Genomic DNA, 22843 nt, shown 5'->3' on the forward strand with positions numbered 1-22843 from the left:
AAAAGTGGGACATAACTTAGTGACTAAACTACCACACTACCACCCACCTACTGTGTGTGACATGCTCTCAACCTGCTGCTGGACACATGAGGTATAAACCCAGCTCTGAAAAGTCTCCTCAGATGAAGGCCTATAAGTGTTTAGACAGCAGTCCTGACCTACAGCCTAAGAACTTTGTTATTACCATGCATGTCCCTTCTGAGTTACTTCTGGTTCTTAAAAATCATCCCCTATTCCCAGTCACTAAGATGAAAAAAAGATAGAAGACTTTCAGGATCAGATGCAGCCTTTTATACTTCTCTCCAACAACAGCAACAAAAAAAAGAAATTTACAGGTAATTCAGTTCAGTTGCTTAGTCGTGTCCGACTCTTTGTGACCCCATGGACTGCAGCATGCCGGGCTTCCCTGTCCATCACCAACTCCCGGACCTTGCTCAAACTCATGTCCATCAAGTCAGTGATGCCATCCAACCATCTCATCCTCTGTTGACCCCTTCTCCTCCTGCCTTCAATCTTTCCCAGCATCAGGGTCTTTTCCAACGAGTCAGTTCTTTGCATCAGGTGACCAAAGTATTGGAGTTTCAGCTTCAGCATCAGTCCTTTCAATGAATTTTTCTAGGAAATGACTTGCCCAAGGTCACACAGCTAAAAGCCAGAGTCTAGTCACACTGCAGCAAGTCTAATACATGGGACTTCTGAAAATTCTTCTGCTTTAAATGATCCTCTCATTTGCTTCAACAGGTAGGAAAAACACTGTCAGCCTGACAGTCATTTGTCAGTGACACTCTCAGTGCAACGCTACTTACTTACAAGTGTTAGAACATGTTACCTATTAAATCCTATGAGTACGAAAACTTACGACTTTTCTTTGATGAATCAAAGGACACTAAAATTTTAAAATTCTAACAGTTCACAAAAGGGGGGGGGGGCACCAAGCACCCAAAAGGTACAATCTTTATTAGAAAAAGGAGTAATGCCACACAGAAGACAGTATTCCAACTAATAAACTTAACTTTCCTTCACCCTGAACAAAAAGTAAAGCTGACCTCATTTCCTGCCCCACCACTGGGGGGAACTGACCTTTTACACAAGACATCATTTCACGCAGGTGCACTTCATTCATGGCTCAACTGAGGGGAGGCTTTCTAAACATCGACACATTCCTCTTACCATTCAATAAAAAAGGATGTGTTAATGAAAGTCAGAGCACTTCTTGGATCTACTCTTTCCCTTTTGTTTTGAAAAAAAATAACAACTGCATATCAAAGGGAGAAGAACAGAGGTTAAGAATTTAATTCATAACTCAAAACACCCCACTAGGAGAAAGGGTGCCTTCAATGCTATTGAACCCAAATCATGAACTATGCATGTCTGTCCTTTGCCAAATATGGCTGAAAAGGGAGACTTGAAGGTACGTGCTCTGCACAGACTTACCAAGAACATAAATATTAAGCAGAACCTAAAAATTAAATGTCATTGTATTTTAAAACAAGAGAAAACACCACAAATTAAGACAAATGAATTTTCCATGCTAGCACAAAGATGCAGATTGCCAAAGAGCTGAATTATTCTTATGGCTACATTCCTGATCAGCCTTTGGTGGCAACTGTACAGTAAATACTATACTAAGCAATCAGCACTCGATGCCACGGTCCCCGTGCTCCCAATCACCTGGGTGTGCCAGCCGCGTCTCCAGCCGGCAACTCCCACAGCCATACCAGCCTCGCCTCAAACTGTGCTGCAAACTGTCATTCAGCACTCATGGTGAAGCGATGAGCTGAAGAGCACGAGTGAGATGGGTGCGGCTCTCAGTGTCCTTTGTTGGCACTCTGACAGCTCACTCACTCCTCTGTGCCCAGCCTGGCATAATCAGTGATGTGACAGCCGATTACCACATCAAACAACCCCACGAGGGCGTATCTGCTTAAAACTGAGGAGGAAACCGAGGCTCAGAGTGATCGGCCATGGGTCACCTGCCCAAGGGCAGCTGCCTTAGAACACGGTTCATTTGTGACCTTAAACCCCTGCAACTCCACGCTGCCTCCTGGGTGGAGCTTTTTCATTTGTGAAGTAGTCAGACTGCTGGAGCACAGACATGCCTGATGACACAACCAGATGGGGCCCATCCACCTCCCCCAGAGAGGGCATTTCAAGGAGACTTTCATATAGTCAAAAGGATCATAAAAATTCAATGGCCTCATGAACTGTTGCTTCAGTTCAGTTCAGTTCAGTCGCTCAGTCATGTCCGACTCTGTGACCCCATGAATCGCAGCACTCCAGGCCTCCATGTCCATCACCAACTCCTGGAGTTCACTCAAACTCACGTCCATCGAGTCAGTGATGCCATCTAACCATCTTATCCTCTGTCGTCCCCTTTTCCTCCTGCCTCCAATCCCTCCCAGCATCAGAGTCTTTTCCAATGAGTCAACTCTTCACATGAGGTGGCCAAAGTACTGGAGTTTCAGCTTTAGCATCATTCCTTCTGAAGAACACCCAGGGCTGATCTCCTTTAGAATGGACTGGTTGGATCTCCTTGCAGTCCAAGGGTTGTTTCAGAGCTTTTAATTTGGAGAATGTCTTTTTCCTTTATATCAGAGGATAATTACTTAAAATGACAAAATATTACATGTACTAGTAAGGTCTAAGAGCTGTTCAAAAACAAATATTAAAAAAGTACAGCTTAGTCACAGTGACCTCCTACTTACCAGACAGTGGTAGAGATGCTGTATTGCCACAGCTACTTTTTCTCTACTTGACAGCATAACAACTTTAAGTCAGATTTTTCTTTTATAAATTACCTGTGCTTGTCAGCAGACCCAGAAAGTATACTGTTAAGTATATCACTGTCTCAGACTACATCATATGCAAGAAACTGACTGCTGAGGAGGGTTCTTGATCTCATAAATATCCCCTATGTAGACATTTACATGGCTACATGGTATTTACTTTGTAGCACAAGAGAAAAGAGGGAAGCCTGGCCATTGCTTATGCTCTGGGTGATGAGAAAGGGTCTTCCTAATGACATCTTCATGTGGCTGCATTTGCTCTTTGCCAAAATACTATTAAATATCTTTTAGGCCAAACATGAAACCATTGCTGAATTAGATCTAATAGGAAAATCCTATTCATTCTATTTCCAGGTATTGTCTCTCAAGACTGATCATGTGAAACAGATCAACAAACCAAGTCTGCAAGTAAGTTGAATAATAATTGAAATAGGACTTCCCTCGTGGTTAAGTAGTTCAGAACCCACCTCCCAATGAAGGGGATGTAGGTTCGATCGCTGGTAGGGGAACTAAGATCCCACATGCTGAGCTGCACCAGAAGACCCAACAACTAAGACTGGACACAGCCAAGTAAATGAATAAATAAATATTTTTAAAAAATTGAATTTTGGGGTTTGATATAAAACAAAACTTTTTTTTGGCAGAACCACAGTTACACAGACAAAGCTGGCCCTGTCCTGTGTCTCATATTTATTTTGTATATTATTTACTGTTGTAAATTTTTATTTTGCTGTCATTTCAAACTTCAGAGAAGTTGTAAGAAGAGTAAGGAACAAACTTAGGCAGCCTTTTACCCAGACTCATCAATTGTTTACATTATGCTTCATCTGCTTTATCCTCCTCCTCCACACACATACACACACGCTTTTGTGGGAACCATTTGAAAATATTTTTTACATTCTCTTACTTAACCACAATTAAACATGGTATCTTAAAGTTTATTTTAAAAAAATAAAACTATGTGCAAGATACCATGTTAGATGCCAAAAATAAATTGAATAAAAAGCCAGAATAGCTCAAATCATCATATTCTGTGCTTATTCTGAGGCAGGTTTCTTGTCCTGGTCTTGAAATGCGGCAATAAATGGAATGAACTCAATCACAAGTGAACAGCAATCATGCATTAACCAATTCTACACAAGGTTTGCCCCTTAAAGAAATGAACCAGGAGTGGCCCTACCTCTCCAATGTCTTTATGATTCTGGATGTAAATAAGTCTGATAAGGCAGAGAAAAGAAGTAAAACAGTTTGAGTCTGACCATGAAGGAAATGTGCAGGGGAAGCAATATCTTAAAGCTAATAACATGTCAAAGAGGCCCGAGGCTGGGTAAGGAGAGATGAGATGCTTATTCCTAGAAAGATGAGGATTCTAAAGTGGAAGAATCCCATTTCCCCTGCTTTGTCCTTTCTTTTCCTTTTTCCTTCAAGATAGTTAAATAGCTACTTCTCACCATTTAAAAAGATTCAGAGACAAACAGCTCACAGATGTATGGCTTCTCAATCATCATATACCTGTCAAAAGAACACCTGACCTGGGGGAAAGGAGCAGAGCTGAGGGAAGGCAACTTGTTGCCCTGGGCATTCAGATAGCTCCGCCCCCAAGTCCTCAGGCTATTGTGGGGCCTGGTTCTCTCAAACAGCAACTATTTTCCTTCCAAAGATGGCCTAAGGATGTGACAGTTTTTAAAGAATAAAATAAACAAACATAAAGAATTGAAGTTATCAATGAGTTGTACCAATTGGCACTGTTCCTTTCACTCTGATTACATACATCTGGAAGCTGACCAGTGACATCCAAAATGAGAACTCGTTAGTAACAAAGACTGAACACTGACAGGGGAGCTTCATCTTCTTTTTGAGTTCAGGACACTCCAGCCTCCTGAAGGGCAAACAGTATTGATAAATTATTGGCCACAATTCCTAGCTCCCTCGGAGTGAGGTCAGAATAACTAGATAAAATCTAGTTATCTACATAAAATCTCTGGCAGACAGACACTAAGACAGAGACACACACACTGCATGTGTAAACGGTCTATGGAGCATGGCAGGATCTTTCCAGGTGTCTGACACAGAGCAGAAATCAGGAGTCCCTACTGGTGCTATGAGGCTGTGAGCTGGCACTTGTTCCCCAAATTCAATCATTTAAGGAGGAGTCCTTTATGAAATTTATTTTCCAGATTCACCTACTCCACTCATTTATTCATCCTTATATTTAAGGACCATTACTGAATCGTTCTGAGAAACATCAAAAAACAAGGCAACTGACATTCATTCCATTAAAAGCTGGAACTTTTTTTTAAGTACCTGCTGTGATAAGAATGTTTTCAAATTTCATTTGGAATCTCCTTGCTTTCTTTAATACTGGTGGTGTGTGTAAACTATACATGATTTAGCCTTTGGCTGATCATTTGTTTTCATTTTGAGTAGAAGATGAACAGTGTAAAGAACACTGGTTTTAGGAGTTTAAACAAAAGGAGCTCTAAGTCAGCCATCCAGCTGGGAACAGCCTGGGAACCATCCTCAAGGATGAGCTGAGGACTATCTCACAATGCAGAGCTGATGTCCAGAATTGCATGGCTCCAGACACATGACTCGGAGAAGGCAATGGCACCCCACTCCAGTACTCTTGCCTGGAAAATCCCATGGATGGAGGAGCCTGGAAGGCTGCAGTCCATGGGGTCGCTGAGGGTCGGACACGACTGAGTGACTTCACTTTCCCTTTTCACTTTCATGCATTGGAGAAGGAAATGGCAACCCACTCCAGTGTTCTTGCCTGGAGAATCCCAGGGATGGGGGAGCCTGGTGGGCTGCCGTCTATGGGGTCGCACAGAGTCGGACACGACTGAAGTGACTTAGCAGTAGCAGCAGACACATGACTTTAATTTGTTGCTTTCAATGTTCTATAAATTAGGCAATTACAGTTTGAAAAGTTTGTCCACAAGTACATAGAATAATTATGCTGTCAATTATTGTTATTATGCTGTCCATTATTATATGGACAAGGGCTTAGCGTTCCTCCCATAAGCACAGCAATCACTGTTTAAGATAAAATACAGTATGTGAAGGTGTTATTCAAACTAAAAAACTGCCTTATTATTTTGCTATGCTATTTTGGCCACTTGGAGATCATTTATTTTCTACTGAGCTATATGCTGCCTCTAGGATAGTTAAGGATTATTATTTTGATTGACCTTGACATATACATAAGTGAGCCTTAACTATTTTTCCCTAAAAATCTTAACAAGTCAACATAGCATATGAAAGTCTAGAGGCAGTAAATGGTCAATGTTTTGCTCAAAGACACATTCTTCCTAGATGACAATGGTACCACTGAATAACTGCACATCTCAAGCAGAAGACTTTGGACTAAACCCTATAGACAAGGAAAAGGACAAAAGGCAGATAAGTAGGAAGTTTCCCTTCTTGGTCTTACAATTAATATGACAGTGATGGTCAGAGAAGAGAAAAGGAACCTGGAAGGGGCCTACTAGCCCACCGTCATCAAGAGAGCCTAAAGGTAGTAGCATGTGAAGAGAAAGTAAAAGGAACCAATAAGAAAGAGGAAAACTGGGTCAAAGAGGGTTCTGAGTCCTAGGTGATTGAAAAACAATGCACCAATATGGAAATATTGTCTAGGCAAGTCAGCAGGGAGTGAGGATTTGAGAGCATTGAGATGAATGAGTTCAATCAGATTCACATCTAGGTTATAACTGTGCATCAGTGCTGGTATGGTTCTTATTATTCATCATTTTCTTGGACCAAGTCACCGAATCAAATCAAAATCATGCAAATAGAAAACAGAATAATTTTCAGTGCTGGCCATTGACTAATGAAGTCTAAGGTCATACCCTTAATTACAAATACTTTTTCTAATGAAATTCCACCTTAGTTCCTATGAGAAGACTACCCGCAGCATTGCAGGATCCTTAGGAAAAAGTTATTTCTGGTGTGGACATGCCCAGGAAAGCTAAAAGTCCTTTGATCACCAGAAACCAGAACAGATACTGATTTGTGAAGTCAGTTGGGCTAACATTCCCTAAGTGTCCCCTGCTGCTAAGTGTCATCCTGTGGGCTACAAGCTGCTTAACAACTTCTTTGTTTAACTGCTTGTTAACAAGGCCTTGGTACATAGAAGATTCGGGTCACACACACCCACTCAAGATCTGCTCTAATTCAGCCAGGCTAAATATGCAGGTGAGTTAAATTTAACTACAGACTCATTTGGTAGTAGGGAATCCTGTAACACTTCCATTGTTTACAACACACACACACACACATCCAAGCACACTCATGCTCGTGTGCACACACACAGATATATATACCCTAGTTTTATGGTGTCCTTAGCTTAAAAAAAAAAAAGTCAGAAATCTACAAAAGCCATAGGTCTCAAAACTATTACAATCAAGATTTGAATTTCATAGCAAACATTACTAAACTGTAATCTCTTTTAAGTTTTCACATAAAGAGCACTCAAGCCTATTGTCTGCTAAAGACAATAAGAAAGTCCTGGCCAACAGAGCCCAACCCAATTGCACTTATTCTGAAATGAATCACAATAACTGTAAAATAAAAACGAAGGTATCCGAAGATATTGCTTATGAAACATTCCTTGACTAAAAGGACTTCATACCAGCAATTAGTGACATCAGGCCATGAGCCCTTTGGCCTTTTCTGTATTTTCCAGGTAAACCTCCATTCAACTTGTACATTTTCCGACAGCTGAGTGGCCCGACAGGCACCACACCAGTGCCAAGAAGCTATCTATTTTTCCAAGAGGAAATGTGGCACTCTGCAGGGTTTCAAAGCAGGCTAATTTCATGCACAAATACATTCCACGACTGTAAGACAGACTGCTTAACAAAAGGAGGAAACCTGATGACAAAGCACGGTCCTTTGCCAGAGCGGCGCTTCGGGGGTCAGGTTATTTGGCTGTAAGCCGGCCTGTAAGGCAAAATCCAAAGGGCAGGCCACGGTGTGAGGCGGGCGGCGCGAGTCGCTGTCTAATGAATTCATTATTTTCCATAATGGGAGTCGCAGATATTTTCTCAAAATCGTATTCAAGTCTCCTATTGACTTTTTGAATTTCCATTTTCAACGGCGGCCCAAGGAAACGGCAGCCAGACTTGACTCCAATGTACACACAGACTCGGGTTTCACCCCGTCACCTGTTGGCTCCCGAACAACACTCCTCTTTGTGAAACTCACAGCCCTCATTTGAAACAAGTTTCCAGAGAAAACACTTCAAGAAAGTGTTTGAGAAGTCACAAGACTCGAGTTGTAAAAACAAATTCCACACATAGCCTGACTTATACTGACACAGATTAATGTGAAAACCCGAGGTTTTTAAAAAGGCCGCGGGAGAGGAGTCGAGGAGGGGATATCACCCCGTCCTTCGTTAAAACCCAGGGGGCTAATTCGAGGTGGGCCGCGGGGGACGGGCTGCGGGGCTCCGCCGGGCCCTCCGCGTCCGCCTTAGGAATGCCCGGAGCCGGAGCCCGCAAGCCCACCCTCCGCGCGGCGCCGGCTGCTCGGGCCGCCAGGGGGCGCCCGGGCCGCGGGTCCGACTCGGGCCCGGGCTCCTCCGCCTCCGCGGCCTCCCGCACTTAGACGCGAGCTCCACATCCCGAGGCGAGGAGACGAGCCCTTCTCGGCGCCGGCGAGAGCCCCGTGAGGGCAGCTCCTCGACGCCCGGAGCCTTCGAGGCCCCCGCGCCGCCCTCGGGGCAGCGTGACCTCCTCACCGGGGTCCGCACTCGTTCCACCGCTGGACAGCGGCACCGAGTGACCGCGGGTCCCCGCGTCTATCCCCAGCCTCCGACGCGAAACCCTCCGCGTAGCCTCACCAGCCTCCGACGCGAAACCCTCCGCGTAGCCTCAGCATTCAGCCCCGCCGCCCATCGCCATCGAGCCCCGGAACCCAGACGGCGGCTCCCCACCTGCGGCCGCGGGGCCGAACGCGGCCTGCAGCCCCTCCGTGGAGCCCTTGGCGCGCACTCGCCGTCCCCCGCTCTGCGACCGGCCGAGGCTGGCGGCCCGGCGCGGGTGCTCCCGCAGGAAAACAGGGCTGGATGTCCTTAGGGTCATCCGCGCCCACCTCTTTCCGGAGGAGACCCCAGCAGGGCGCGGGCCGAGGGGCAGGGCAGCGAGCGTGGGGGCCCCGTCGCCGCGCAGTGTCAGCCCCGCCCGGCCAGCGAGGGGTCGCCCCCGCCCTGCCGTGACGCGCGGTCCGCCGGCGGGTCCTGTGAGTCCCCTTTCAGTACAACTCGGTGATCCTCAGCCGCAGCTGCCGTCTAACCTGCCGTGAGGGGGCCGGCAAGAAGTCCCCCAGATTTCCAGAGATCCTTCGTCCCCGCCGGCGTCGCCGACTCTGCTCTCCCGTGTTGGAGTCGCCTCGCCCAGGCCACCGCATCCCCCACGCCTCAGCTCCGCGTCTCTCCAGGATCCGCCACCGCGGAAAGAAAAAACCCGTCTCCCCTCTGCTCTTGGGCCCGCGATCTTCAAAAGTAACCAGAGCCCGCATTAAAAAAAAAAAAAAAAAAAGTAACCATTTCGCTTCCTGACGGTCCCACCCTCCTTGCCTCGCTGCGGGCCGGCCGCCGGGCTGGCGATCCCCGCCCAACTCCGCTCCCCGCTCCCGTCCGCAGTAGGAGCCTACCCGGCCAGATCCCGCTGCCCCCGCTTTCCAGGAACTGTCACTGCTGACCGTGCCCCTGGCAGGTCTCCACAGGTCTCGCGCACGAACTATTCCTCGAAAAGTTACCCACCCACTTGGCCAGCCTCGTGGCTCGAGCACCTACCTCGGTCCGCCCGCTCCATTCCCGGGAGCCCTAGTGAGTGTTAAAGCCGAGATGCAAATACCCCAGGGCGCTTATGTAAACTTCCCCCTCCCGCAGGTGCACGCGCGGGCCAGAAAACGCTGGGAGCATATGCAAGGACACCTCTTAGAGAAATCATCTCCTCTCTGCCCATAACAATGATGTCAGCAAATGGCACGTTTAACCAAGTTCTCACTTGGAAGGGCTCATTAACATATGAATTCTCCTCTTAGGACCTTCCTTGCATTTCGGAGAGATTCCTACTGCTTTTAGCGCAGATTTATTTTTATCAGTAAATAACATCCAAAGAAACGGAACCAGGTCACGGGATGCACTCAATCAAGTACATGAATAAGAGTTGTTAAGTGAATATAATTATTCAAACACAAGGACTATGCTCATACTCATGGCTAACCTTGTTTCTGAGCTGTTAATATTTCTAGGTACATTAAGAGAAAGTGAAGCTTGGCATTAGTTGCCTACCGATAGGACCATGAGAAGCAAAAACAGGACCTCAAGGCAAGCCCAGAAAGAAACTACAATCTGCAGCAGAAGACTGAGTCGCTTCAAAACTACAAATTTTAATTTCTACAATAGCCTCCTTATCACAAGGCGATATGCCAAAAGAAGGGAGAGAAAAGGATGCAATATTTAAGAGCTTTATCAGTTTATAAAATGCAACTTAAAATGGTCACCAGTTCCTTGGGTATCCTACCTCTTTTTCAAGTTATATTCGGAAAAAAAAAATCCTTAAACCCTCAGGATTCTTTGGGAGTGATTTGCAACATATATGTTTCTACAGTATACAACGGAACAATAGCCCATTGTAACTGTGATTTAAAAATACACAAGCAAGTTGCTATAAATAGAGCAGTCAAGTAAATAACTCTGTGGCCAATTTCTGTTATCTCTGCTGCAAAGCAAGGCAGCTGAGAAGCTGCTTTTTTTAAGTTACTTTTTTAAAGTGGCAGAGGCCCCCCAAAAAGGTAATGGCTCTGCTGGTAGACTAGCTTGGAAACACTGATTTAGGCAACAGGATCTGTTATTGAAACATACTCTATGTTGGTAAATCTAGAACACAAGTTGTGAAGATGGTTCCCAAACAGTTCTCATGTAGATCTCCTCTGCCTTCAGGTTGTATGGAGATTGGTGAGAGGGCAGAGATGGACTTCAAAGATGACCACTTTCCTCTGGGGAGCTGTGAAATGAGTCGTGAATACCTAGGTCAGATTTCCTATTTCCTATTTCATTTCTGTTTGGACTTTGTCAGGGAAGTCATCAACTGACAGTGTGCAGTCCATTACTGACTTAAATCAAACCCAAACTATCATAATACAGGGAGTATCAGCAGGCCAATGCTATGCCAGGTGGATCCTTTTTGAAAGCTTTTAATGGAGAGCTACACCTTAGCCAAGGCCCCAGAACCCTCCCAACTACAAGCCATAGCAACACTTACTAGTATTAAATGTCTGCCATTCTAAGTGTGCTTCTTCTCACATAGTTACTGGTAAATACTGTTTGTTACATTTTCAACAGTTACGGTCAGCTTTATTGCCTATTTTAAGTGTTTTCAGTGATGAAGTGGGTTTGGAGACAGTTAAAAACTTCCTACTAAAGTTCAATCTGAATGCAACAGACCTTAGTCCGGTCTGAAAGGCATTGTTATTGTCAAGGGTGAACTTATGCAGGATGGAGAGCAAGGCCCCCAACCAGCATCCTTTTGTTTTAGCGGGGAGGAATATTCATTGCCTGGAAATCACACTTGCCAGGAGGCTGAGAAAGGAAGCCCAGAAATTCACAGGACCTGGTTCCCTCTAGCCAACAGGTCTCTGCCCTACTCTCACTCAGAGTGGCCTTTTCCAGCTGCCCATCCCAAATATCACCCCCCCACCCCCCTTATTTGTGCTGTCTTCACAGCACTCTTGCTTGACATCCTATTTGTTCATGTTTGCTGCCTGTCTTCTTCCCTAGCCTTTGCAGGTTCGTTACTATACTCTCAGCACTAAGATTCATGCCCCACACTTAGTAGACAAGTTCAATAAGCAGGAGGTAAATGAATGAATGGGTTGGGGACATTCTTCTCAGGCCTTCATTGCCATACCATACCTGAACAAGGAACTTTTGTTTCTAACCTAAAGCCAGACTGAATTCCAGTGTCTTAATGGAGGAGACTAAGACAGACAGAAAGAAAACCGCCAAGGGCAGAGAAATAAAGAGGGAGCATTTTGGTTGTCAAATGTCAGCTTTATTGGGTCTGGGAGAAGGAGATAAACGTACAAAATAGAAAGCACAACTGAGTTCTATTCCTTGGTTCTCCTATGATTTGTATATGGTGACCTTGAGGTCTTTTCTGCTCCTTGCTTCTATTTTTCCATTTGTAAAACAGACCTACTTTATTTAAGAGTAAGAGTTGCTCTTGGTCACAGCTATGTGGAAGGATTTGTAACTAAAAGTCAGTCATCTAGGAAGAGTCTATTTAAATGATTGAATGTCCATGTTTCTGAACAGAAAAGAGAGATCAAGGACTCTGAAATTCATCAAATGACATTTCACTCACTAAATTTAAGGGGCGGTTGGCATAGGAAATGTTCAGTAGGGTGATAGTTTTCAGGACAACAATTGGGTAGTTCTGACTGTGTAGAGATAGGTAACTAAAAGAATCACAACACCTGTAATGTTGGATGCAATTTCTAATGAAAATAGCTCAAAAAATAAATCATAGAGTCAGACAATGCTAGAGTTGACAACAATCCTTAGGATCCCACATCTTGTCCAGAAAAAAAACCGAGATCCAGAAAAACAATTATAATCGTAATTCTTCAAGTCTGTTACCAAAGTTGTTACCACTAAATGTTTATGTAAAGTGTTTTACCTTCTTTTTAACTCTAACATTTGTGTTGTATCTCTGATTGGGCAGTATATCCTGATGGCTAACTGAACACCTGCAAATTCTAGGGTCAGCTGAGTCCTCAACAGCCCCAGGGAAGGGCCTGAAGGCAGTATCAGCTCTTCCGAGAGTTAATAGGCTGGATGTTGTTTTATAATAGGTTGCAGTTTCTCTAGGTCTCCAATTACTTTCTTTCCGCCTTTGATTATATTTAAAGCAATGTGATTAGAGAGCACTGGTTCTTTAACATTTTCTACACCCAGTCCCTCTTTAGATTTACTACTCCAATCCTCCCAGCCAGCCATCCCCTCCCCCAACTCCTAACTCCTTTGAGAGTAAGGTAAATCCTCCCTGCAAAATATCTCGATGCACTGGGTTTGATGTTAGGAGAATTTAAAGTCTATTCTCCGTCAGTTACTAGGCTCAGGGACAAATCACTTCTCTAAGGTATTAGCCTGAGGTATTAGAACTCAGGCTTCACCATCTCAAACTAGATGCTTCCAGAGACTCCACCAGTTCTAATATTTTTTGAGTCTCTTAAAATTTGATAGCTGGTTGTGACACTAATAACAGGCAGGTGTCTTGAGTCTATAGCCCAGGCTGGGTGGAAGAATATAATAGGATCAGGTCCTTCCATTTGACTCTCGCTCAGAGTTATGACTTCTAGTAAAAACCCACCACTCACTCTCTACTGCTCTGAAACAGCCCTTTCCCAGTCCAGGAAATGTCTCTTTCCATGGACAGATAATTAAACCTGTATTCCTTAAGAACTTAAACCTTCCTTAAGTTTTTCAACTTTCTCTATTCCTATAGATCTGTGGTTTAATACAACATACTTAAGATTTCATTGCTGAAAAACCGCCAACATGTTAAGAAATAAAGAATAAATCCTCCAATCAATATTGAGACATCTAGGGGGCTTCCCTGGTGGCTAAGTGGTGAAGAATCTGCCTACCAGTGCAGGAGAACAGGTTCTGTTCCTGGTGTGGGAGGCCCCCACGTGTCGGAGGGCAACTAAGCCACGTGCCATGACTAAACCTGTGTTCAAGACCCCGGAAGCCGCAACTACCGGAGCATGAGTGCCCTACAGCCCATGCATGTTCCACAATACGAGAAGCCATCGAAGCGAGAAGCCTGAGCACCGAAACTAAACAGAGGTGCTGGCCCGCCACAACTAGAGAGAAGCCGTCGCAGCAATGAAGACCCAGCACAGCTATAAACAAAGTTATTCAAACAAATACTGAGAGATCTATACACGGAAAGTTATTCAGGATAATATTGAGATGCAAATCCCAATACATAGTATGATCACATTATTATAGCTAATAATATATTGGCTAAGGTATGCATAGCAAAACTATTTAGAGGAATATAATTACTGAACCATTGATATGATTTCTAGAGAAAGGCAGATGGAAACTTTGACTTTTGAACTTACAGTTGACCCTTGAGCAAGGTGGGGTGAATCTGTGTATAACCCCCTCTCCTTGGTTCCTCTGCATCCGAAGATTCACAGACAGTGCAGCACTTAGCATTTACTACTGAAAAACTGTCAAGGGTAAGTGGACCTGTGTAGTTCAAACCTGTGTTGTTCAAGGGTCAACTGTCTATTTGTAAAATAATTGTACCTTTGTATCTTCACACTATTTACAACCTTTTTTTTTCCAAAATGCTCATATAAAACCTTTATAAAAATGGTTTAAGAAACATTAAAGAAAATATTCTACAATATTAATATAAGGAAGAAACGCTCACAAGCATAAAATGATTTCTTGAATTGTTATTAGTTGATACAGAAAGATATATGAATACATAATTCCTCCCTGTGCTATCTTCTGCTCAGTCACAAACTTCAAGGGTGAAACCTCTGCTGCAGTCATCAGTCCCAAATTTCCATGGAGCCAGACATACTGGAACAAGAGCTGCCTGTTGTTCCAGGCTGATGCTTCATAAATTCATCCATTGATTTATTGATAGATTCTTTGGTTGAATCAAAAGATATTTAATTCAGCGCAGCTCTGTTAGACCTAAACCCTCCCCTTAAGGACTTCATAGAATATGATATTTAAATATGAAGTCCTTAAGGGGAGGGTTTAGGCCTATTTTAAATTTCATATTCTATTTATATCTTGATAAAATAGAAGGCATAGGAAAACACACAAGATGAGTAGGGAAAATTACCAATTGTTCTAATTTTCCAAAACACATAAGAAACCATGGTATGTTGTGATTATACTAAAGTTGAGGTATGGTTAAAATTCTAATATAAGAGTAAGAGGAAACGTTGATCGATCAATTCTGGTTAGAAGGTGAGAATCTAGGAAAGTGGGGTGACATCTGAGCTGAGCCTGAAAGGATTTGAAGTAGTTGATCAGGGTAATCAGTGGAGTTGGGAGTAGGAACCAAGGCCCAGTTGGGCCCGTCAAAGCTTGAGGGCCAAAAGAGTGAGCTGCCCTTAGAAAACCCACAGTGATGTGGCAGAGCACAGCCGGGAGGTAGGTCCAAACTCTAAATGGCTGCGTGTGCCAGGGCTGTTCAGCTATTCCAAGGGCTACAGGGAGTCACAGAGGCTTCAAGAAGAGCGAAATGACTGTGTCTTTGCCCTCATTAGAGGGAGGGCAGAGACAGCAGTGCAGGGAAACCAGATGGAAAGAGCCTGAAAGCCTTTCCAGGAGTCAAGGGCAGTGTGTCTGAGGGCGGAGAGACTGGGCTGTGATGGCCCAGCATGGACTTTGAGAACTGGCAGATGGGGGCCACCATTTCTTAAGTCAGCATTCCCATGGTTTCCTGGAAAGACAATCAACAAGTTAGCCCTGATATGAGAGCTCCAGCTTGAAACTGCAGATATATTTCACTGTCCATGGAAGATAAACTCAAGGTAACCCAAAGTGTTGATATTTACGTTTCTAAGTTCAAACTTTATCTTCCTGTTGGAATCCATTCTTAAAATACAGCATTGGCATCCTCCAGTGTTAGAGCTCAGGGTCATTCATTATGGAAGGAAACAGGTACATGACTCTAAGGTTGGAAGATTATGTAGAATAACCCAGCCAAGCCTGCTGCAGAGATGAAACAAAAAGTGGAAACTTGGTGTGTTAGGTGAGCTCTGCAATCTTGCAGTTTGTATTCTGTGCAAAACATGTAAAGAATAAATACTGCTTTGTCTTAAAAATTAAAATTATAGAGTATTTGCTGCTTTGCTTCATGAACTACACACTCAAAGCTATTTAGCTCACCTTTGTATTTTTCATGCTATTTAAACTCTCCACTACCTAAGACGGTTGATTCTCCACAAGGAAATATCTGGGCCAATGAGGGTGGGCCAGCTTTTAACAACTGCCATGTACAATAACGTTCTTACAGAGGTGTCCGCAATGAATTATTTCAAGCATCCTCTTGCCAAAAACAAAAGGTCAGCCATGCTTTCTGTAGTTTCTTTATCTTATCTAAGATACCAAGTCCCCTTCTGGAACTGTGGGAATTTACACAAGGTGATTTTGTAGTGGGGACTGGTTTACCAGCTATCCCAGGTTGGGCCAGGGCCAGGAGTTGGAATTCCAATTGTTATATTGGATCAAATCACATAGCTCTAGGTAAGTAACTATCTTTTGATGAAAGTTACTTTTAATATTTCCTTTGTCTTTTATGCTTGGAGTGCTCATCTCTTCAGCATTGTACCTGCATTGAATTATAGAGGGGCTAAGGGAAGCGATATTGCCTATTTTGTTTAGCAATGAATCTATCCCAAGTGCTTAGATACTCAGGCCTACCCCCTTAGGTACTTTGCCTGCTACATAGAGTTTTCTCTGTGAATATTTGCTGAATGCTCAGTGACTGGTTCCAGACCTTGTTAAGCACTCTTATATTATCTCAATTAACAATCCATTGATTTTGTTTTCTCTATTTTTATTTGGAAAAAAGTGAGTCAACTAATTTAGTGTTCAACTCTCTAGTTTTAATATTTAAAGGAACCTCATAAAATTTATCTTTTATGTTATTCTTTTTAGCATATAGGATCTGAAATGAACTTAAACCAATTGGCTAAAGTGAAATCTCTTTAGCAAGCTCAAATTACTAAATGATATGCTCCACCCACCTCCAGACCAATAATCCTCCTTCCTCCTCTCTTCCTGGTCTGTTTATGGTACCTACCGCCAGTACCCCCAGTAAGCCAGACACCTGACCATCACAGGCGCCTCCTTCACCAAGTGCCCTTCTTCTTGCCTGCCCTCATTCAGGGACTTACTGGATCTTTGCATCTTTTCCATTTTCTATCTCACCCTGTCCCCCATCCTGGGATGCTACAGCAGCCAAGCCTCGAGGGCTTCTCTTCCCTACATACCCATTTTCCCTCACTTGAGCACTATAAACCTATATCATTCTTCTACTTTAAAAATCCCTTCTTCAGTTTTCCTGGCACCTCCATGGGATAAATGAAGGTCCTTCATTTCCAGCCCCCATTGATCCCTCCGACTGTATCTCCATCACTTGTCATATCTCACCTCTGGCTCCAGAACTTGTGGTTTCCAAGCATATCATGTTGTTTCATGACCCTTTGTCTAATCCTGCTGTTTCCTCTATGTGCAACTGTCTAGCCACACATTTTTATCTGCCTGGCTGACTCTTACTTCAGGACTTCATTTGGGATGGGTCCAGGAATGTTCCCTGAGGTCCCATTACACCAGAGGTTTCTATGCTGCATTTCCATTCCTCCAAGACTCTCCATTAGCCCCAGGACCCCCATCTTATTTAGACCAGTCCCTCCACCAAAATTACCGCCTATTTTCTTTCTCAAATAGAATTTTTTTTTCTTTTAACTCAACAGATAGCTTCTCTTCCTCTGTGCACAGAGCTTTGGGACAACCCAGAAACTCAAACTTTCCACTTGGCAGTTACACCAATAAGGATGGGCTACAGTCACTATTTTGCTTAATATTAGTGATTGGAAAAGATGTATTTTGAGAAACAGACCTTCTGGTATTTCTGGTTCCTTAAAAGAGCTTTCTCAAACAAAATGCAGTGATATGATCCCATGATGATCATGGTGAGGAAGCTGTCTGTGAGGATAAAAGTGCAGTCTGGGTGGATCTGGATGTAACGAGCATCCTAGTATCCTTTGAGGAAAGAGGACGCTGTCTCACAGCAAGCCATCGTGTACCTGACACATGGCCTTCCTTTCACTGAACATGCAGTGACCTAAAGACAGGGGTGGCATCAGCACAGAATGAGGGGTCAAGTATGCATTAGAATTGTGCATCATCTTGAACATATAGCATGTTACTGCATTTTATTTGGTGACACGCTAAGAATATAATAATGCCAAGTGAAACTCCATCACTATCATTATTACTATCATGTAGCTATAATATCTGGAGTACTTGTAGGCTAGGCCTTGTGTTAAATCCTGTACATTAAAAAAAAATTCTAATAACATGATAAGGCATGTTATATTCCTTATTTTATATTCCTTATATTCCTCATTTTACAAATGAGACATGTAAGTTGCTCCATCATCTAATCATCAGCTAATTAGTGCAAGAGCCTGGATTCAGAACCAGGTCTGACATCGAAGCCCATGGTCTTCAACCACTAGGTTATTTGCTTTTAAAGCAGAGCTTCTTACAAATGGCAAAATAACATGCTTTGCTTGCCCCAACTGGTGACTCAGCGATATCACCAGGAAGTAGGAAGGATAATTCTAGAAGGTTCATGCCACATTATTTCATCTAGAAATGAAGCAATGCACTCAGTGACAACACACTGGCTACCCTGACCTCTAGGACAGAAATGCTGCACAGTTCAAAGGAGGGGCATCACCCACAGCCCCCAATCCTGGGGGTCCTCAGAAAACTGAGACACTGAGCTTTTGGAAGCAGTTTCACTGCATTTTTAACTTCTATAGATACAAAGTCATTTATTGTCTAAATACAACAAAACTGGCCTGTATCTGAAGATCATTCATATAACAGTTGCTCTGATGCAACTATTCATCATTAGAGTATCAGGGTGTGCTAAGCTCTTACTCAAGTAAGGGTATCACTCTCAGATGGAGCCCAACCATCAGCTCCTCGATTTAGAGGCAGATTATGCTGAACAAAGGGCAAAACCACGAGAATGGTTTGGTTTGTAGCTTATGTGTGACCCATTCATCTGAACGCATCTCACATGACATCCTGAAGGCAAAAAGGCACTGCAGTAATAATGCAGCCATTAATAAGCCTGTCAGACAAAATTGATTACAGCTCAACTCCCAGGACCATAATACATTATTATTGTTGTTTTACTAAGGTCCTTCAGTTCAGTTACAGCAAATGAATAAAAAGGAAAAAAAAAAAAAAAAAAGACAATAGAATTAATAGTCTGGCAGCATTTCTTGGTGATTGTAATTGCCAAAATGTCCCCCAACAAAAATTTGTTGCAGATGAGCTCAAATAATAGAAACTATTAAGACTCATATAATATCACTCATATAATACCATATAATATAAGCAGGCTTGTACAGACAATCTGCTTCTTACAGAAGGACACACATTTTTTACTTAACACAGACTAAGATTACTGACTGCATTGCTGCTAATACAATAGACCAAACCTCATTTCCATTACTGACCATTTCTAAAGTCTTTAGCTTCTCTTTCAATAGGTTCTAACAAGATTCCAGGAATCTCTGAAATGCTTCTCTCCACCTTTTGGAAAGGTATGTTTGGGAGCGGGGAGCAACTTAGTGAAGACTGAAAATATCATTAGAAAAATAGTTTTATGACTTATCATGCTTTTAGGATCTAAAGAGTCAAAAATTTTTGGAAATAATCCAATGACATGGGTAGATAACCTCTTCAAATGGAGTCACCATTCAAAAGATAGAAGAGGAGGGCCAGTTCCTACACAAGTGACATTTCTAATCATCTTCTTGTCTTTCCAAGAATCTATTTTATAATGACTTTTCTGAACATACAACTATCTGATTCCTAAGAACACCTTTTATGAAGCGCAGCATGTTTTTTTCAAAGACAATTAAAATCTACAAAAAAATGCTTGTCACTCTATAGGAAAATATTTCTCACGCCTAATTAAGAGAATTCTTAGGGAGAATAAATATGACGTTCATACACATAAATATTTGGGATCCTTGAAAGCCTGTAATAGGAACATCTGGGCATTTTGTTGCTGATGCTGCGTAATAAGCAATTTCACTTGTAGTGAAATTATTAGGGGAAAAATAATTTAAAGCGACCTCTAGTGTGTTAACTAGGCAGCAAATTTTCTGTGCACTGTGAGGAAAAACATTTACTGTCACCATTAACAGCACTGGGACAAAGTAGGAAAAGTGGGCTAGGGCCTCTGCCATGTCACTCCCAGAGGCCAGCTGGCAAGAGTGGCAGCTATGACACTCACTGGGTAGACTCTTGGTGGCAGTTTTTGTTTTGAGTAGGGGAGGAACTGATAGTTAAAGAACGGCTGGGGAATGACTGGACATTTACAGATCTGTTCTTTCCCAGATAGTTTTGTTTTAGATAGTTCTTAAAGGGAAAATATAGAGGCTACTTACTCAAGGTACTTAATAGGTATGATTTTTTTTTTAAAGTATTTGCCTTTCTGCTCCTTTATACTGCCAACTATCAGGGACCCACATTTCATACTGGAATGTATTTCTAGGGCAGATGGGGAAAAACGGCCAAGTTTCAGATGTCTCTTTTCTCTATTTCTTTTCTTCACTGTAAGGTTTGCTTTATGGAGCTTTCAGTCTTGGGTTTCCATAACCTCCTAATGCAAAACAGGCTAAGAAGAGCCATGAATGTAACAAACCACATGTTGCCTTGCTTTCCTTTTTTTGAGGAGGAGGAAAAATTCAGCTTACAAAAAAAAAAAGAGTATTCAAACTTACCAGTTCACCAAAATTAAAGATGTTTTAAAGGTTTCTTAAACTAAGTCTTGGCCATCTTGTAATATTTTAAAATATAAATTAAAACATATGATTGTGATAAACTCTGATTTTACTGAAAAGCGAAAAGAAGATGCTAAGACCATGGATAATAGTTTACAAAATTAATTTTGACTTATAGGGAAATCTGAATATTTTCACCTCAGCCAAAGATAAGCGACACACACACACACAAAATTAACTGTAAGGATTTCCTTGTGAAATCGACACTAGCTCTTTCTGAATCCTGGAAACTTGCATAAATTATTCAAAAATTTTATGGCTCAATTCAGCTGTCAAAGAGAAGAGCCTTGTGACAACACCTCACACCTGTTACTTATCTAGAACAGTCTCGGGCTTAGTGACTCCCACCTGGATGAGCATGCCCAGACGTTCCTCACACTCATTTTACACAAGGGGATGGATTCTTTGCCATTCTGGGTAGTAAAGAAATTAAGACACACACTAAAATCCCTGGAATTTTCCCAAATGGACTATCATGATACAGATCTTAACTAAAGTAACCATGGAAAAGAGCACAGACCTTACAAAATCATGAGATGTTCCATTTAGAGCTCTTCCATGGAACTTGAACACAAAACACAATTAAGGACCACAGACTTCAATATCTGTTGTAAGGAAAGCACCATCCAACCGAAAAAAAAAAAAAAGTAACAAATTATGAAGCTGGTTTTTCTTCTAGGTCTTACTGTCATAGGAAACACAAATGTCCCAAATAAATTCTCATCAGAATATTCCCTGCCTCTGGGGTAATTCTCAGCTGTGGAAATCTTTATCCCCACACCTTCTTCCTTCCCTAACTCAATTCGCATGATAAAGGGACGAAGCCTAGGTCAAGTATGAGGTTCCTATAGCCTCCAAAGTCCCTCCCTGTGGTCCTCCCATCATCAAGCTGCATGCAATTCAAAAAGGGGTCTTGGTTATTTAATTAAGTGACAAAAGAGATTCTTGGGGAAAAGAGGTTTGAGACAAATATTTAGTTTAAATTTTGCATCTGTGGCAAAAACAAACAAAATCCCATTTCCTCACAAAAATCACACACGAATTAAAATCTGCTGATGGTTTTTTAAAAGGGGAAATGAGAGGTGAAGAAAAGTGGGGTCCAAGGAAAAAAAAATAACGAGGGTGCTTAAAAAGCAGGGCATGTTAGAAGCTAAAGGCAGTTTTCTGAAAATAGAGCCAGAGAAAGCTCAGGGGTGTGTCTCCTGGACAGGAGTCCTGGGAGTGGAGCCAGGAAGGAAACCTCTTGTTCAGGGAAATCTGGTGGGCAGAGTACAGGGAACTATTAGCTATATAATTCAAGGGTCTTGAAAAGAGAATGTCCTGACAATGAACAAAAGTGTATTTGCCTCCAAAATGGGTACATCTGGGCAGAAAACCTGAATGGGGTCACCCTGGACTGATTCCACAGGTGGGCTCCTTCTTCTCCCTTGTGGTGGCATCCAAGCGTGCAAAATACATCAGGGAACTGTGTTATGCAAACTGGGTTGAGTTGAAATAATGAGGTTTGTAACAGGACTATTTTGTAAGTAACAGAAACCAGACTAATTTAAGGAGAAAAAGGGTGGGGAGTGATCATTTAACAGACAGAGACATAGGCCTGTGTCTCAGGCAACACACAGCAGGACTGTAGCTGAGCTTCAGAAAATGACCACAGTTCAGAAAGAGAAACACTCAGAAACTGAGACAGAATCCTTTCTTCCTCTAGTCTTCTGTCTGCTTCTTTCTGGTTTAACACTTTGTGCTTACCTTCCTGCAGACATGGCTTTGTGGCTCCTCAGTCTGTGAGGTTAAAAAATGGCCCCCTCCCAGGGCTGGGGTTGAAATCCAACACGACCACCAAGGGCCCACTCCTTGACCATGTATCCACTCAGTCAGATGGATGAGGGCTTCTGTGTTTTACAGGCTACGGGCCAGTAATTCCCAGTGAAGGCAAAATTGTTTTGTCCTGCAGAGATACTCCAAAAGTGTCTATTAAATGAAATTTAAAAATTCTAGTTGTACAATGGGGTAAGAACTTGCTCTTAGATATTATGGATGGGCACTGTCCCTAATAACAGTTAGCCAAGAGCAACTGATGCTGCACCGGTTGTCAGTGTAAGAATCACTTACACTGATTCCCTCCCACCAGAGAGGGACTTATCCAGCGGTCCAGTGGTTACGATTCTGCCTTTCAATGCGGCGGACTCAGGTTCAGTTCCTGACTGGGGAACTAAGATCCCACATGCCTTGGGACAACTACACCTTGGAGCTGCCACAACTAGAGTAGCTAACACTCCACAACTACTGAGTCCGCGTGCTCTAGAACCTGTGCTCCCCAACAAGAGAAGCCACGCTGCGACATTCCACAGCACACTGCAACAAAGACCCCGTGCAGTCAAAAGAAAAGAATCACCTGGAAAGTCTAAAAACAT

At 42.9% G+C, this 22843-nt stretch overlaps 1 protein-coding gene across 7 annotated transcripts in view; it reads right to left on the bottom strand.

Annotated features, from left to right (window-relative positions):
• The window catches only part of PRICKLE1 (prickle planar cell polarity protein 1), a 112952-nt gene that overhangs the window by 12690 nt on the left and 77419 nt on the right, over nt 1-22843 (bottom strand). Inside the window, exon 1 of one of the 7 annotated variants that reach the window (XM_027542600.1) lies at nt 9583-9749. The exons of 2 other annotated variants lie outside the window; for them this stretch is intronic. The gene's annotated coding sequence lies outside the window, so the exon portion shown is untranslated. Of the gene's footprint in view, nt 1-8721; nt 8951-9080; nt 9398-9582; nt 9750-22843 lie in introns of those variants that run through there. 4 more of the 7 variants (XM_027542601.1, XM_027542604.1, XM_027542602.1 and 1 more) reach the window with 4 other exon arrangements.

This window comes from Bos indicus x Bos taurus, chromosome 5 (genome assembly GCF_003369695.1).
Source record: "Bos indicus x Bos taurus breed Angus x Brahman F1 hybrid chromosome 5, Bos_hybrid_MaternalHap_v2.0, whole genome shotgun sequence".
Classification (NCBI taxonomy): domain Eukaryota; kingdom Metazoa; phylum Chordata; class Mammalia; order Artiodactyla; family Bovidae; genus Bos; species Bos indicus x Bos taurus.